This window comes from Myiozetetes cayanensis, unplaced genomic scaffold (assembly GCF_022539395.1).
Source record: "Myiozetetes cayanensis isolate MyiCay16 unplaced genomic scaffold, myiCay2020 scf5-8, whole genome shotgun sequence".
In the NCBI taxonomy this organism is placed as follows: domain Eukaryota; kingdom Metazoa; phylum Chordata; class Aves; order Passeriformes; family Tyrannidae; genus Myiozetetes; species Myiozetetes cayanensis.
In genome coordinates this window covers 107,584,679-107,601,199 of record NW_026087742.1, presented here as the reverse complement: position 1 = coordinate 107,601,199, position 16,521 = coordinate 107,584,679, and positions in this window count along the sequence as shown.

The following is a 16,521-nucleotide window of genomic DNA, read 5'->3' as shown; positions in this document are numbered from 1 at the left end:
TGTACTTTTGGCAGCTGAGAGCATCCCTTGAGTCTCCTGAATTCAGGGAGAGAAACTCTCTCATGCACACACTGCTTCAACAAAGCCAATTTTACCATGTTGTCATATTTGCTGTCTCACTGGAATTATAAAATTGCCACAGTGGCAGGAAACTGGGAGCCCTAAAGATAGTTTTTTCTTTGCTGACTGATATATAAGAAAAACTTTTTTATTCTGCTTTACTCTGTTGTTCTTGCTGCTTTCCAAGCAATTGTGAAAACTTTGAAGCTTCCAAAATTTCAGAGGGATTTTTTTGTGTGTAAGTTTTGTTTCACTAATGGGCAGAAGTAAGCAGCAAAAAGAAAACTACGGAGAGCTTTTCTAGAGTTAGTCCCACAAGCCCGGAGGTTGGTAAGGTAAGTTTTCTTACCTTGAGATAGGACATAAATTCTCTTCAGTTTAAAACAGAAGAAAAGCAATGAGCCACTCTGGCAAATTCCTTTAAATAAATAAACAGCTTTGGAAATTGAATCTCAAAGCGTCCAATTCTTTTATCTTCGTCCTCCTTTAGTTTTGCTCCATTACTAACCTTTACAGAGCAAAGAAAACAATTTGACTCCACTGACCACAGCTCACTGGTTTCAAGAAAGGTCTAGTATGGCTGTGATTTATGTTCTGGACCTACAGGTCGTAGTACTTTGTGTTCACCCTCCAATGGATTTATTCTTGTCTTTGGAGGTCATGCCCTAACAGCTCCTGCTTTGGAGACACTTTCTCAGCTATCTGTTTTTGGTTGGTCTGTTGCTTTTTCAATTGATGTGTGGCTTCACTTGGTCTAAAGATGAAAAAAAATCACCTTATAACCTCCAGTGCCATATGCTGTTTTTTCACATACAATAACAAGCACAAAATGTCTGCCCTCATAGAAGGGTGACCTAGAGTGTTTTAATTACAGTGAGAATGGCTAGAAAGTGTTTTCATCTTTTGTTTGCTGGTGGATGCAGAATCTGCAAAACCTTGCTGTTCCAGCACAGTGAGAAACAACACACTTTTCTTTTTTTTTCTTTTTCCTCACTTGATTGAGTGATATATAAAATATTCTGTGTGTTTCAGCTTTCATACAAATCATACACAGCTTTGACTGTGATTATCCCTCAAATGCAGGACTTAGGGAAGTCCAGAGATCCCTGCAACTATTTAAAGAGACATTGAATATATCCAGCTATAATTACTAATCTTTGGGTTGATTGCTCTTTGTTGAAGTATGTATATTCATACATAGTTTGCAACTATCACTCTGATATCATAAGAGCAGATGTGCTAGCTGTCAAAATATCAAAATTACCTGTAAAATATAAATTAGAATCAGGCCCATAACTTTTTGCTTCTGTGTTGCATCTCTGATCATGCTGTTCAAGAGAAGCAGAGAAAATGGGTTCCTTAAAATCATAAAAAAACCCCCAACAACTGGAAAACCTGAGGGTCACCTTAGAAGCTGCTCCAGAAAATGAGCTATCAGTTTACTTGTAGGTGATCCTGACAGCAGATCTGACAATATGTTTGTTTGGCTGCTGGGACCTATGTTAAGCCTCAGTGCATCCCCCAAAGGTTTAGAAGATGACTGATTTCTACATAAGGGAGGTATATTTTACACTTTCACTACTTACCTCTGTTGCCTGCAGCCTGCATAGACAAAGATGCAAAAGAAAGGCAGAGTTTTGAGAAGGAACTGTCTGGTGAAAAGGGAGAGTTTAATCTGGAGTGGCTCTTATTCAGCAGTGGTTTTCTAGTCAATACCTATGACACATTTCCTTGCACATAATTATATGATTAGGTTACTTTAATTTAAAAAAATACATAAAATCTTTTTTTCTTTTTATGTAAAAGGTCATCTAAAAATATACATCTAATACCCTTAAATACTTCTTAACCATTTACATTACAGTTTTAAAGGATTTATTTCAGAGGTTTTTTATAATTTTTTTCAGTTCTTTCTCTGAAGTGGAGAACCTTGGAGTTCAATCAGATTATTTTCTCTCCCTGTATTGAGGAAAGTAAAATATATTCCCCTCCCACTGTATTTCAGGAATCTTGCTACTATTCCTGCCTATGACTGGTATTAACCAGAACTTACGTAGTGCTGAAAACAAGGAGAGGAAAATAAATAATTTTGTCAAAACTACTGAGCAAGATTAGGAGGATAATTTAGGTTTTCTGACTCAGTGTCATTATGTTTACACTAAATACCACTGCTTCTTATGCCCATGGCACAGAAATTTCTTTATCTGTCTTTTTTTTTTTTTTGCAGTGCACCTCAATTCAGCTCTAAAGATCTCTCAACATGCCTGTCCAGTCTCCTCACTCAGCTTCCTTGTAAGTTTGTAAAGCATTCCAGGATTGCTCCCAAATTCCCAGAACTCCAAGATATAAAACACAGGCCTCACATTTTGCACTTTATTTTCTGTACAATAACAATGAAATGGTATTTGTTATTTCTGAAATTTCTGCAATTTCTGTGTGACTTTAGTACTTAGGATATTTTAGTTTTTTAAAACAACTGTGTCCTCTGGAAGCATAGCGGGCAGCTGGCCAAAAATAGCCTTAAACGCTTTCTCAGCAGTGTGAAACTTCTGAAATGAAAGACAGATGTGGTACAGTGCACAGGAAAGGAAAGGAGACTTGACATGATGGCTCCTGCAGAAATACAGCAGGTGGATGTAAATCAATGGAGCAATGCAATGTGTAACTATAAAGTTTACAGGAAGGCAGGATAAGTCACAGAGGCATGGGGCTAGCTGGGAAACTTTGATTCTGGCTGCCAGAAGCCAAGGTGGACACATCTAAGGTGGAAAGGACAAGGAAGTGAAACCTGCATTGGTAGAACTTAAACTGCAAAAGTGTTTGTGGTGTTCTACACACACACCTGGAAAAGGGAGAGAGTGAAAACTGTCATTGGGAGAGTAGAGGCTAAAAAAAAAAAAGAAAAATACAGATTGTAATTATGTGATCAAGATTTACAGAATATGTTAGCTGAAGATGTCTTATAAAGCATCAGTGCTGAATTACTGGCTTCAATGGGATGGCAATACTTTATTTTTTAAAAATTGAGAAATTCTCAACTCTTGCTTTTGATTAATAGCACACTCATCAATTAACCACGGGTATATGTTGGATTACAGCCTGTATAAATTATTTGTAAATAGAAGCAAGTAATATATTCTTACACCTGAGCTAGTCACTATTAGAATATGTGAAATTTAGTTTCCCATTTCATATCATCTCACCAAGTCACACAAAGTGAAATTAGAAAGAAAGTGTCAGGCTTTTGTCGTCCAGGCATTTGTCTTTTGAAAATATACATAATAATGTTGTTTAATGGGGGTTGCAGTATTTTAATGTTTAAAAGCCTTGTGTACTGACACTGGAAATCATCTGTACATAAAACAAACACCCAGAAAAAAATGACTTACTGCCTCAGGACATCTTTATTTTTCTCTTATTTTGTATTACCAATTGGCTTGTACAGAAAAGGTTCTTGGCTTACTGTTGCATTGAAAAGTTTCTGTGCTCAGTTTTGTCATTCACATTTAAGATTGCAATATGGGAGCAATAGCAAAATTCATATTAACTTTCCTAAAAGTTAGGAGTCCCTTCTTTCTTTTGGTGATAAAAAGCTTCACTGAATGGTCTGGATAACCTATACTTTCTCATCTCAGTAGTTCAGTGTTTCAATGGAAAGGAATAACAGTTAATTTTTTGATGTTGACTCCATATAACTAACATGAAATGAGTCAAAGAATCAGTGAAAAGCAATCAGGCTTATACCTCAGAATAATCCTGGCTGAGAAAAGACTTCTTCATTAATTATAGCTGGGCCTGCTTCCATGAAGTTTTAATGAAAAGAAAAAGGTGACTAAAACTATAAAGGTTTTTGATTAATTCTGAGTCTGTTATTTTCATTTGATCTATGCTTCTGGCCTTAATAGGGACACCACTGATGATCTGAAAGCAAGTATAAGGCTGTGCCTACATTAACAAGTGGGTAACTCAGTAGGAGCACAGCATTAGATCAAAGTATTTGATGCTGGAGCCACAATATTATATGCAATTTTCACATTTTACTTCAGGCTACATTTAGCCTGGTCTGCAGAATTGAATATCCTCACCATGTATGTGGTTTGGAAATGTCCTGAGCCAATATCACTGGTTAAAGCCCATTAGGGTTTGTAGTGCATTAAATCTGCACCTGAATCAGGATTTCCTGTTTAATTTCATCAGAAAAAAAAAAATCTAGTTCTCTTGTGCCTGAATTGCTCTGCAAAATGGTCCAAAATGCTAATGCAGACACAGCCTGTGCCAGCCAACAATATGTATATTTTTTTCCTATCTTTCTGCAAGTATCATGTGAACTGGAAAACTTTGCAAGCTTCTAGTTTAAATTTAAAAAACCAAAGATACTTCAAATTATGTTATTTTTTGCATACAACTTGAACTAGTAGTATTATGCATAGATATTCTATGCATAAATTGTAAAACAAAATCTTATTGCCTCAATATAACAACTGAAGGGTAGATTCATTTAGTACAAAACACATAGTCAGGGGGTTGGTATTAACAATCAGTGCAGCAGAGCTCAAGAAATTCACTTTAAATGCACATAGAACAAGCTATTTATGGAGTGGCTGAGAGAATTTTGAATGCAGTGTGAGATTGCATATTGCCATTTTCCACAGAAGTTATTTGGTTCTTGATTGATATTATAGCAATCTAAATATTTCCTTACTGTGAAGACATTTTTTTATTCAAATAATGGATATTCTCTTCCATCTCGATAAAGATTTAGCAGACTATATTAAGTGGTGACCACTTTTATTTGCATGCCTACATCTACTGATATATTCCTAAATTCTCCAAGTCTGGATTCATCAGTATGAAAATTTTAAATCTATGTGTGTTTGTGCTTTTAAACATGTCTTTCTTTGTTGATGGCTGAGATATGTAATTTTACAAAAGCGATGCAGATATATCCTATGTAACTAAAGAGCATTTTGTATTTTATGTGACTTAGATACACTGCAAGGAGTCGCATAAATTCTTGTTTAAATAAGCAGGAGTTGCAAATATTGAGCATTTCACAGAATCAAGGCAATTCTTTTAGGAAGTACTTTCCCTTAATGGTTTGTGTAGTTCCTAGTTTCACATTATGGTGTCTATTTTTTTGGCATATTTAAGCCAAACCTATGTAAGGATGTGCAGGTGTCCCTTATTTTTTTTTAGTTAAGCTATTTCTGTACACCATGAAGAACATAATGAAGCCTATTGTTTCATATTAGTGTTGCATTTCCATTTTAAGTGCTTATTTAACAAAAACAAACAAACAAATAGAAAAAAAAGGTGTTTTGGGTTTTTTAAAATAATCTATTGAGCAGATAAATGACCCAAGATAAGAACTCTTTAGCAAACAAAACATAATTCAGTTCTTTTAGAATATGCAACACATTAAAAAAAAATAAGGAACATCATCACAGTTTAGGGTGTAGAAAACATCCATACTGCCTGTAAAATGTAGCATTGAACTGGGACACAAAATGCACGTGCACCGCAAAGGCTATTTTTAATTGATAAAGCCTGTCTTTTCAAATCAACAGACACTTCTGCAGGCTTTCATTCTAGACTATAGCTTTTTGCATATGCTCTCAACTGTAACCAATAAATCTAAACATATATTTACTCTACATGCTCTACCACACAGTTCTTAGGAGAACACAGGAGTTCAAACAGCTGTATGAATAGGCAATAAACCAGAATCCTTTTGGAAACAAATCATTTTTCCTTTTCTTAAAAATTACTAAATGCTGTCAAGATAGATGAAGAAATAGGGGATCGATATAAGGTATTAATCTCTTCAGAATTACAATTATATATAGTCCTTTAAGCACATGCCTAGAGCTAGTGAATTATTGCATTCGAAGTCAAACTGCAGATTAAACTTGGAGCATGCAGAGGGAGGCAGCCAAAGAGAGGGAGAGAGATGAATCTGTATAAGGGGGAGGGGAGTGACATTTTGATTTGACGCATTAGAATCTTTATATTACTGTTCTGCCAGTAAAGAGCCTCTCTGGAGGTGTATGAAAGATTTTGCACTTGAAACTAAACTGGCAAAATAATCTTCTTTACTGTGTAGATTAATGCTAGGAAATTTTCCTTTGTCTAGGGCAGTTCTGATTCTCTCTGCATACATTAAAAACATCATTTGATTTTTCTTATCTTCCCCAGATTTGGGTTCCAAAAATGTGCTAATCACTCTGTGAGGGAGAAAAACAGTCACAGGGTTGTACCTCATTTTTTCTTTAATTGAAGTATCCTTCACACTTGTCACAACCTCCAAACAGAAGGTGCAGGGAGGAAGAGGAGACTTCAGGTACATGAAAATAAAATAAATCAAGGTTCCAAAGAAAAATGTGACAACAAAATATTATTTAAAATACTTGGTTCTCCTGGCTTTATTTCATCCATGCCCAGACTCACCTTCTCCCAATCTATTTATCTACTTATCATTATCTTGGGGATATTTTAATAATACATTATAACAAGTCTTCTCAAATCTTCGTTCACGAAGCCTAGCCATGATGATGATGTCAAGTCTTGGTTCCTTCCCTGTCATAATTTGCTCTTTCATTACCCCTCAAATCTCATGTTTAAACACCCCTACTTTCACTGGGCACTGGTTTCTGTCTTCAAATATTTTATGATTATCCACTGATAATATTCCTATTGTTTCAGCAATAAAATTTAAAATTAACCTTCCTTCCGCTCCCCACTTGCTAAGTTTCCCAGTTGTGGCTGTATTTGTGAAGGCAAGTGCTGAGTGTCCTCCAGCTAGACAGTAAAAAAGGCAAAAAAACCCACCCAAAACTTAAGGCCTCTCTTACTCTCTGAACTCTTTTGACTTTGCCACTTGCTCTTCTACAATTTGGGTATATGAGTCCGAGGAACCAGAAGAGAAGCTGAAAAAGAATCGGATTACAGAAAGTATTTGTTGGATCGAGAAACAACAGTCTGTTTACAGAACTAGTTACCACTGTGAAGAATATAAAACCCAGCTACTTGGAGGTTTAGTACTTTAAAGGCAAGTTGCAAGCCAACACAAGGTTGAATCCCTTTCATCTCTATGCTTCTCTTTTCTTAGAAATAGTCATTATAGGTCTGTACAAGCACTAATTTCTTGTTATTGTGAAATGCAAGTCAGAGTCTCTTTAAATTCTCAAGTCTTGATGTCTTGCAGGAGCAGAGTTCCATAGTCTACGAAAAAATACTCTGAGGAGGTGTTTTCACTTATCAACTCACAATATGCCATCTCTCATTTTCCTTCCATTTGCATTCTTTCTCCCTGAAGCAGGAGGAAAGTTACCTAATGTTGTTTAAAGTATATGAGAAATCTAAATATTTTTTCCCCAGGTGCATATTTTCTGTGCTTCAAAAGTATTGAACCTAGTGATGGCTTCTGTGAGCTCGGTGTCTGGTCCCCTGGAGTTCCTCACAGTCCACTCTGCTCTTCCATAACCTATGTAATAACTTTTCTACCTGCTCAGTTTGCTGCTCCACGACTATGCCAGAAAAACCTTGGTCTCAGGAACGGGATTTTGAGGCACTCTCTGTTTTCCTGCAGCAGAAACTGACAGTTTAATTCTAGTCTTTCTCTTCTGTCTCTTAGACACTTTTGATCCCCAGTAATACTTTAGTTCACAAATATTTACTTTCCTTACTAATTTCCTGTGCAGGACCTTGTCAGAGGATTGAATAAGCTGCCTGCTATCTACTGCTTTAGTGACACTCACTGAATTTTAGCATATCAGTGAGACTCTTCAGAAAACTCAGCAGGCTAGACTTTATCACATCCTGGTCTTTCAGGTGTTTGTTGTTTTACTTCCCGACACAGATGCAATGTTTATTCATCTGTAACTTCTTGGATCACTTATGAAGCCTTTTTAATTAGAGATATAAAATTTGCCACCCTCCAAGTTATTGATATAGTAGGCATTTTTAATTAAAGCCTGTGCATTTTATTAGCTGCTCTGTCCTGACAAACTTAAGCTTCTTCCAAATTCTGTGATGTATCTATCATTTAGGGTTGTTGACTTGAAGCTTTTCAATTATCAGTTTCTTTCAGCATCTTTTGTTGTGATAGCTCAATCATTAGGAGCTCGTCATTCATATTGACAGGCAAAGCAACCCCGGCAGAAAATGCCACTCATTCTGTACAGCAGAAACCAATGCAAAGAAACAACTGTGTTAGAACTACCTGCATCTTCTTTATTTGCTCAGTGGAGATAACCAGCAACTGTGAATTTGCAGTTTCACACATGTCCATATACTGAAATCAGGCCTAGAATGTCCATTCACTTTGGATCTTTTCTCTAGTGTGTCCACACAAAGCATAGGCTGGTTAGAACAGTCCCTCCTTAACCTCTCTGGTTTGTAAGTTTGCAACCTCAGTTTAAGGGCTTCTCCCAGAGTTTTCCTTGTTCCTCTCAGATGAACTCCAAAATTAACAGTAATGCATGAATTGCCACAATCTCTGATTCATTCTTTGACAAAAACTATAAATATTTAACTAAAATGTGATTGCTCTTATATGTTCTATTACAGATATAACAGAAAAATGCAGCACGAACATAAAATTTGGTTTAAATATATTTCGGAGAAATAGAAAGCAGATTGAATTAAAATTCTGCCACTCATAAATAAATAAATAATTCTCTTTTTCATGAGAGAAAGACAGAATTCTCTAGTTAGATTAATGTAACTTAATAACTGGCCCAAGAGGAACTGAACTCTCAAAAGATTTAAAATTATAAGAAAATCCCACTGCCAGACTTTTTAAATCCCAGATCCTAAATAAAGACTCTGATTGTTAATTTTAAGACCAAGAGCTGCCATTAAACTCTTCCCAGAAGGCAAGAAGGATTGGTCTACTGTTAATATTTACAAGAAAATAAAAGGCCTATTAGTATATTGTCCAATAATGTGCAGCAGGAACTCTTGATGGAATGTCACCATCTGTGTCTGTGCTTAAAATGGAGCTTACTTTTAAAGACGTGATTTAAATTATTCTTTACTGATTAAAGTACCAAAATGCCAAAGTGATTACAAGCTTTTCCCTGTCTTCTTCTTAAAATTATGACAGTCTTTTTCATTTTCCCCATCCTCTAGAAGTTCATGGGAAGTAAATTTTCAAAGTAGTGACATTAATGGGACTCATGCAGTTAAATCCCTGTGCATCACTTTGAAAATTTACTTGCTAGTGTACTAATGAAAATTTAGGTCCTTGAATATTTATTATCCTCTATGGGATATCATAAATGTAGCTCTTGTTTAAATAAATAGGTGGAAAATCTGCCATGTATGCGTAGTTTACTGTCATTCATATAATTACAATCAAACTGCATTGTCCAAAAATATCAGATTAATTTCCATTGTTTCATTTGCTGTTTGACCCTATCCTCCTTGATAATTACACTTTTTCAGCTGGATTTTACTTTCACAGTTTAATCTCTCACTTAAAAGGACACTGAGATAAAGACCAAGCGCATGGGGAAGGAAAGCAGTTTAATTGGAAAAATGTATTTGAGACGCTGAAAGCTTTTGGTTTCCTGGGAGCTGCACAGCTACTATCTTCTTTGGTTGGCCTTGAAAGTTTCCATCAGCTACTTGCTGGCCAAAGGGACCTTTTGGATGGCTGCTGAAGGTGGGAAGGGAGGGACAGGGATGGTGGTGTGAGACTGTGGTGGAAGATTGATTTAATCCTAAAATATGGCACAGACAGGTACAAAGCTGTGATTACTTCTGGACCTACCTAATGTCCAGAGCTCTAGATGGGCCCTAATAAATAATCAGAAACAGCCTCTCCAGCAGGACTACTACAGTATCTTCCTGGGGATGAGTATTAATCAAACACTATGAGAAAAGAAAATTCAGATTCACTCTGGCATGATTTATCCACACTGTCCTCTGCTGTCCCTTACACATACCACATCTTTGTAAACAACCTCAGTCTCTTGCCTTGTGGTGCCTCTCTGCTGGGACAGGGGCCCTGCCCCATCCATACGTGACAGAGGAAGGTGCTCAAAGGGCTGTATTCTGGGCATATATCCCCAGCACTCCTTTGTAGGAAATTGTTAGTCTGTGTCTCAGGTGCCTGCTATTTCTTCTGTTCACTTCTCTAAGCACAATGAGAAGATTTTGTCTTTTGCTAAACCAGCTCCTGCTACCCTAGAAATAGTTAGTCAGGGTATTTCTAAATCAATGAGATCACGTAGACAGTTACAAGTTACTGTGTCTTCTTATTGTCCTAATTACTTATTTATTGCTTTTATGTCTGAAAGACTTTTAGAACAATATCATCCTTGGAGAACGAAATGTTTTTATAAAATGTTACCAGCTGAATAGTGGCACCAAAACAGAGCAATGACAGAGCATTTGTTCATCTAAGGATTCAGCGGAGGAGGCACCACGAGCATAGCGAGCTATGGCAGCTTGACAGCTTGAATTGTGACACTAGCAGAGTTTAAGTCTTCATCATCTTTATCCTTTGAGAACATAATTAGATCTACCTATTAAAATGATATCTAATAAAATCAAAGTTTTCATACTAATTATATAAAAGGATGAAGAAATAGCATATGACTAAGCAACATTGATTTCTTATTACTGAATGACTTGTCTCCCCAGAAAACTGTCATTTTAACAATGCTTAAATGCATTACTACTGATATAGAAAGGATCTTACAGGGAAGAAGTGAGAAACAGAATCTGGGGAGCACAGCTGGTAAGTTCTCTCTTAAAATATTAAGCTGACAGCTGATTTTTTTTTTTTTTAATTACCAGGGTGCTGTTTCTTTTCTAAACAGAGACCCAAATCAAGACCACAACCCCTGACCTATTCATTGATGTTTGTCCAATTTATACAACTTTACTGTTGACTAGTTCTCTAAAAAGCTAGATATCTCTCTCTCAAGATATGCATTTGTGAGTGTATATTTGATTTTATCCAAAGTTTGGTTTTTTTCTTGGTTTTGGTAAAAAGTGTCAAAATTCATATATATTTTACTGCCTCCAGGTTGTTGAAGAAGTTTGTATTTCAAAAGTATAATAGTTCTTGTAATCATTTCCTCTTATTCCTGTAGGCAGCTGAAAATATAGTAATCTGATTTCATACTTAGCTTTAAATACCTAACATGTATCTATTATGTGTTAGCTAAAATGAAGCAAATGTTTTGTGTGTGTGTATGCATGTGAAAAAAGAAAGATAAACAGAAAGAAAAAACTCTAGTATGTGTTGTAGTTCCCTTTCCTTGTCACAAAAGCAAAAATGGTAAAAATAGGAGCATTGTTGCTATGCATCTCATGGTCCTTGCTCATGTCCCCATGGTAACTAGCAGAAGTCATTTGCATTCTGCAGAAGCATCAGGGAGATGCATGTGTGCAGCAGTTCAGAGGGCTAGATGGTCCAAAGGACATGGTAAACATGGCCAGCTTTGAAAAGGACTCTGAAAGGTCACCCTCAGGAAGTTAATAGAAGTCCTATTAGTACCTAAACCTCACCAAAATATCATTTTTATTTTAAAGGTAATTTGAACCTGCAGTAAGGGGCAAAGCCCTGAAAGTTGGTGGTGGTCTAACATACAGTTCATGATAGAGGTCCTCAGATGTTATCAGTAAATAAAACTCTTCTGAAAGCAGATATGTTATTTTTTTTCAACTTCAGGTTTGGTTTTAATTTTTACTGCATTAAAAAGTTCAATATTGTCTTTCACTATTGCATACCTGTTCTCCTCCTCTCAAAAATGTCCTCCTCTTTATCTTACATTTTCTTTTTCCTTACTGGCTGTACTTGTGACCTCACAAGGGACCCACACTGGATCAGTCTGTTCCTGAAGAACTGCACCCCGTGGAAGGGACTCATGCTGGAGCAGTTTGTGAGGAACTGCAGGCAGCGGGAAAGACTCATGTTGGAGAAGTCGATGGAGGACTGTTTCCTGTGGGAGGGACCCTATGCTGGAGCAGAGGAAGAGCAGGAGGAGTCCTCCCACTGAGGAAGAAGGAGTAGAAAAGACCATGTGAGATAAACTGACCTCAGACCCCATTTCCTGTTCCCCTGTGCTGCTGAGGGGAAGGAGATAGAGAGTTCAGGAGTGAAGCTGAGTTCTGGGAGAAGAGAACAATGTGGGGAAGATGTTTTTAAGATTTCATTTTGTGTCTCATTATTCTGCTCTGATTTGATTGGTAATATATTAAATTAATTTCCCTGAGTCAAGTCTCTTTTTCCCATGTTGGTAACTGGTAAGTGATATCTCCCTGTCCTTATCTTGACCCACAAGTCTTCCAGTGTATTTTCTCTCCCGTGTCCAGCTGAGGAGGGGAGTGACAGAGCAGCTTCATGGGCACCTGGCATCCAGTCAAGGTCAACCCACTACAATATGCAATGACACCTCTTAGCAGTCCCATTTGGGAAAAAAAGTCAGATGAAATGCAAGGAAAATAAAAAAAAAAACCCACCAAGTAAAAAAAAGTACAAAGATGAAAATAACAATTCAACATGTTGAGGAATTCTGACCTATATTTCACATGTTTTGTATGCAGTAGCTTAGATGAGTACTGAGAGAGACTGAATGTTTTATATTTCTTCTATTTTTTTTTTCATTATACTTTCTTCTCTCTTGATTATTCTTAATGCTGAAATTCCAATTTCTTTTCTCCTTAAGGTCTTCAGGTCTAGCTTCCTATTAGCCTTTAATGATGTTTCTCTCAGAAAATCCCACAAGAGTCCCTATCTCTCCTGCTTTTCAAAATGTGAATTTTTGAATCTAGCATGCTCCAGAGTACTTCAGTCAATGTTCATTGTGGAGTGTCTGTTAACACTAAACTATTGTTTTTAAATGCATGTATATGCATATACATATACATATATATATATATATGTATTACATATATATATATACACATATCTCTCTCTTTCATGTCCTTTATGCACAGCCTCACACACAGGCACACATCCATGCCCACAGATGGGACATACTCTAGTTCTGCCCCTGTCATGACGCTGTGAGGGTACAAGGCACCGTGGGGGTTTCTGTAAAGTGAGGAAGTGGCTTTTTGCAAGCCTCCCCTGCTGGCCATATGGGTGAGGAAGGGTGAAACAGCTGGGACCCTGGAGCCCTCTCTAGTGCTGCCAGGCATTGCAGGAAGCTTGATATGCACTTTGGCCGTGCTTGATTCACATTTTTATGTTTTGCCACAATACACATAAAGATTTGTAAGCAGATGTCAAGATAAGTGCTATGCACACCAAGCTGAACCCACTCAGCTGTGGTCAGGAACTGTGTTCATGCACTTATCTGCCTTCACCCTGGCACCTGCAAGATACTTGAGTGGTGCAAGCTGTGGCTTTACTGGATGCATCAGTTCAGTCCTTGATCCCTCTCCAGCAAGTGGCCACAAGAGTGGTGACTACTGCTGGTGATTCATCCCAGGTGATCATGTGAATTATCATTATGGAAAACCTCCTCCATAAAAGAAACTCGGATGAGAAAGGGAAAAAGCTGATGCTGTAATGCTTTCACATGAGGAATTAACCTATACTCTTATAGCCCAAAAATACCTTTATGTTTGCCTTATAATGCCTGAAGCCCCATGCACGTAAACCAAGATATGACTATATGACAAATACACCAAACACAGCAATTCTTTTCAATATAGTAATATTTGATCATCTGAAATATTCATATAATAGGGATTAAGAAAGAGGGAAATAATTTTTGTAGTCTTTCTCAGGATTAGCCATGCCTTAGCATACTGAGCTACCTGAATTCAGCAAAGGGAACTTATTATTCAGGCCCACTTCCTTGGCTTTAAGTTTGCTAGAAAAACCAAGTTCACTGAACTACACATAGAAACTTTGCAGAACTGGGCTGTATCCTCAGCTGCTTTCTTGCAGAGTTTGGGAGAAGCATTTTTCTGTCTAGTTTCACACCTGAGTTCACACTCTATGAGATCAAATCAACTTAGGCTAATATATTTGGAGACTTATCTGCCTGTAGTTTTCTCTGTGAACTAGAGTAAACCACATTGCTCTGTACAGTCATGTGGAATATTTGCACAGCAATAACATCATAAAAACAATGTATCTGATTTATCACCCTACATTTCTGATTTTGCATGTGTTGGTGTGAAGAAAGAAAATAATGCATTTTTTGACGGATCGAAACCTCCCACAGTATTGGAATTATAGTTCTAAATTTTGTGTAATAGAAAACACTTATTCCTGCTACCTGTGGTTTATTGCCAGTTAAGGCATTCTCGATACGCACTTGAAGTAGACTAAAAACCACTGTAGGGTAAATGAAATGGTCACAGCCTAGGAAATAAGGGTTCCAGTGCTGTACATGTCTTGGAGTGTGCCCTTGGACAAGAAAACACGTAGATAATGCAGAGATACTATGAGATTTCATTAGCTAATGTTTACAGAGTGCTTTGAACTAATGAAGCATTACAGTGCAAAGCATTACTTTCAGCCATGGTACTTCAAGGATGTAGAAAGGATCAAATATCCTTCTCACTTACACATTTAAGAGGACGCCTGATTTTGTTTAGAAGTTCTAACATCCTTCTGGCTCTTTACTTCACTTCAAGGTTATTTCTTACCTCTTATTGACTACTTACTTTAAATTCCTTTTTCTGTGTCCTCGTCTCTGTTATAAAAATTGATTCAAGTTTTGTGTGCAGCTGCTTAACTGGATGCTTTGAGAAGGGAATAATTCATCCTGAAAAGGAAGATTCCTTATTTCAAGAATATTGTAAACTGCAAGAATATCTTTGTCCAATATTCTGTTTCTGTTACTAGAGTGGCATAGGCTTGGTTAGCATTATCTTGAGTCTACTATGTCATAGCAGAGTAAAATTCAAAGATATATATCTTAGGTAATATGCAGTTATATGTAGGCAGTTTTGCATCACTGACTGCTTGTAATCAATGTCTGGTTTAAAAAGAAATGCACATATGCCATTTGTTGCATGCCATTTGTTTTCAAAGTCTGTATTTCAAGAATTTAATTTTTTTTTCTCTTTGAAAGCAATTAGCAAAATCTGTGAGAGGTAGAGGGGTTTTTATTTCCCAAATGATCCTCTGCTCTCATCAGAGAATGTGTTCTAGCACGTAATTTCTTCCAAGATGAAAGGATAAAGTTTCACCACATCATACAGAACTAGCATAGTGAAATTTTCTTGCAGCAAGAATGAGATTTGACTTCGTTGGTTTTATTTATTTCTGTTTACTCAAAGTTCTCTACAGAGAGGCTAAAAAACTTAAAATGTTGTGGAACAATTTTGTTTCGCGATGGTTAAGGAATGTTTTGTGCAGGTATTTTCAGGGGTTTGAATCATGCCTAAAACAAATTTCACTGGTAGCATAAAGTCAGTGAGATCATAAGCGTTTTTCCAAATTGGTCATAAATAATTTGATACAGTTATGAACAATTTAAGCAGATTTCCAAACATTCAGCTTAATTAATCATTCCCTCTCAGTCCTAAGCCTGAATTTTCAACAATAATTTTTCCATTTTCTGTCTTACTGCACTTCTCCCTATTTCTCAGTATCTTTTTATGAAGACAAATTACTTGCTACTACTACTATGTATTGGTGTCCTGGCACTACTTCAAGAAATTATGAGGACAGATGACACATCTCAAATCAGCACTAAAATGAAAGAGATACAAACTCTCATGGCTGAAAAGGCAGGGGAATTGTGGGATCTCTGGAAGTACAGAGATCTGGAAGAAAATAGAGGGACAGAAAACTTCAGGACAAGTCTTCTGAATGCACAGGATGCTGAAGGGCTAAAATTAAACGAGTCAAAATCAGATAATCAAAACACAAAATCAGGAAAAGGACAGGTTTTCTTTTATCCCTTTCTAAGCAAGGAGCTGTGAGTATAAGGAAATCCAACAGCCATGCCACTGAATACTCTTTGGACTCTCAGGCAGTACAGCTGTATCTCAGTGACCACCCTTTTACTGTAGGGCTGGCAGCAGGTACAATTTTAACCACACCAAGTTTGGTTACAGAGATCTTCCTCTAGGGAAAAAGGCTGCTGTAAGAAAGCCAGCCTGGTATTAAAGAAGTTTGTTCTGTGAGAAGAAAGAAAACCCACCCGTGACAGCCTATGCTACTTCAGAGAAAGTTTAGATCATTATTTAGAACCAACTGTATGTGTATTTGTCCCACCCCAATGATGCATTTCATATCAACATTTAAGAAAGAAATCTCTGTCAGTTTTTGCAAAATACACCCTTTCAAATTCTAGGAAACATTTCTTACCTTTTCTGTGGAAAACTAATTCTTTCAGTAGAAAGCAGTACCATGGCTTTGGGAGCTACACAGCAGAACACCATGCCCACTGAGGAAAGCAGTAAGTGCTAAGGACATATTTTAAAAGTCTCCACAAAGACTAGTGTTGGACATTAGTAGACCATTTTCCCCCACTG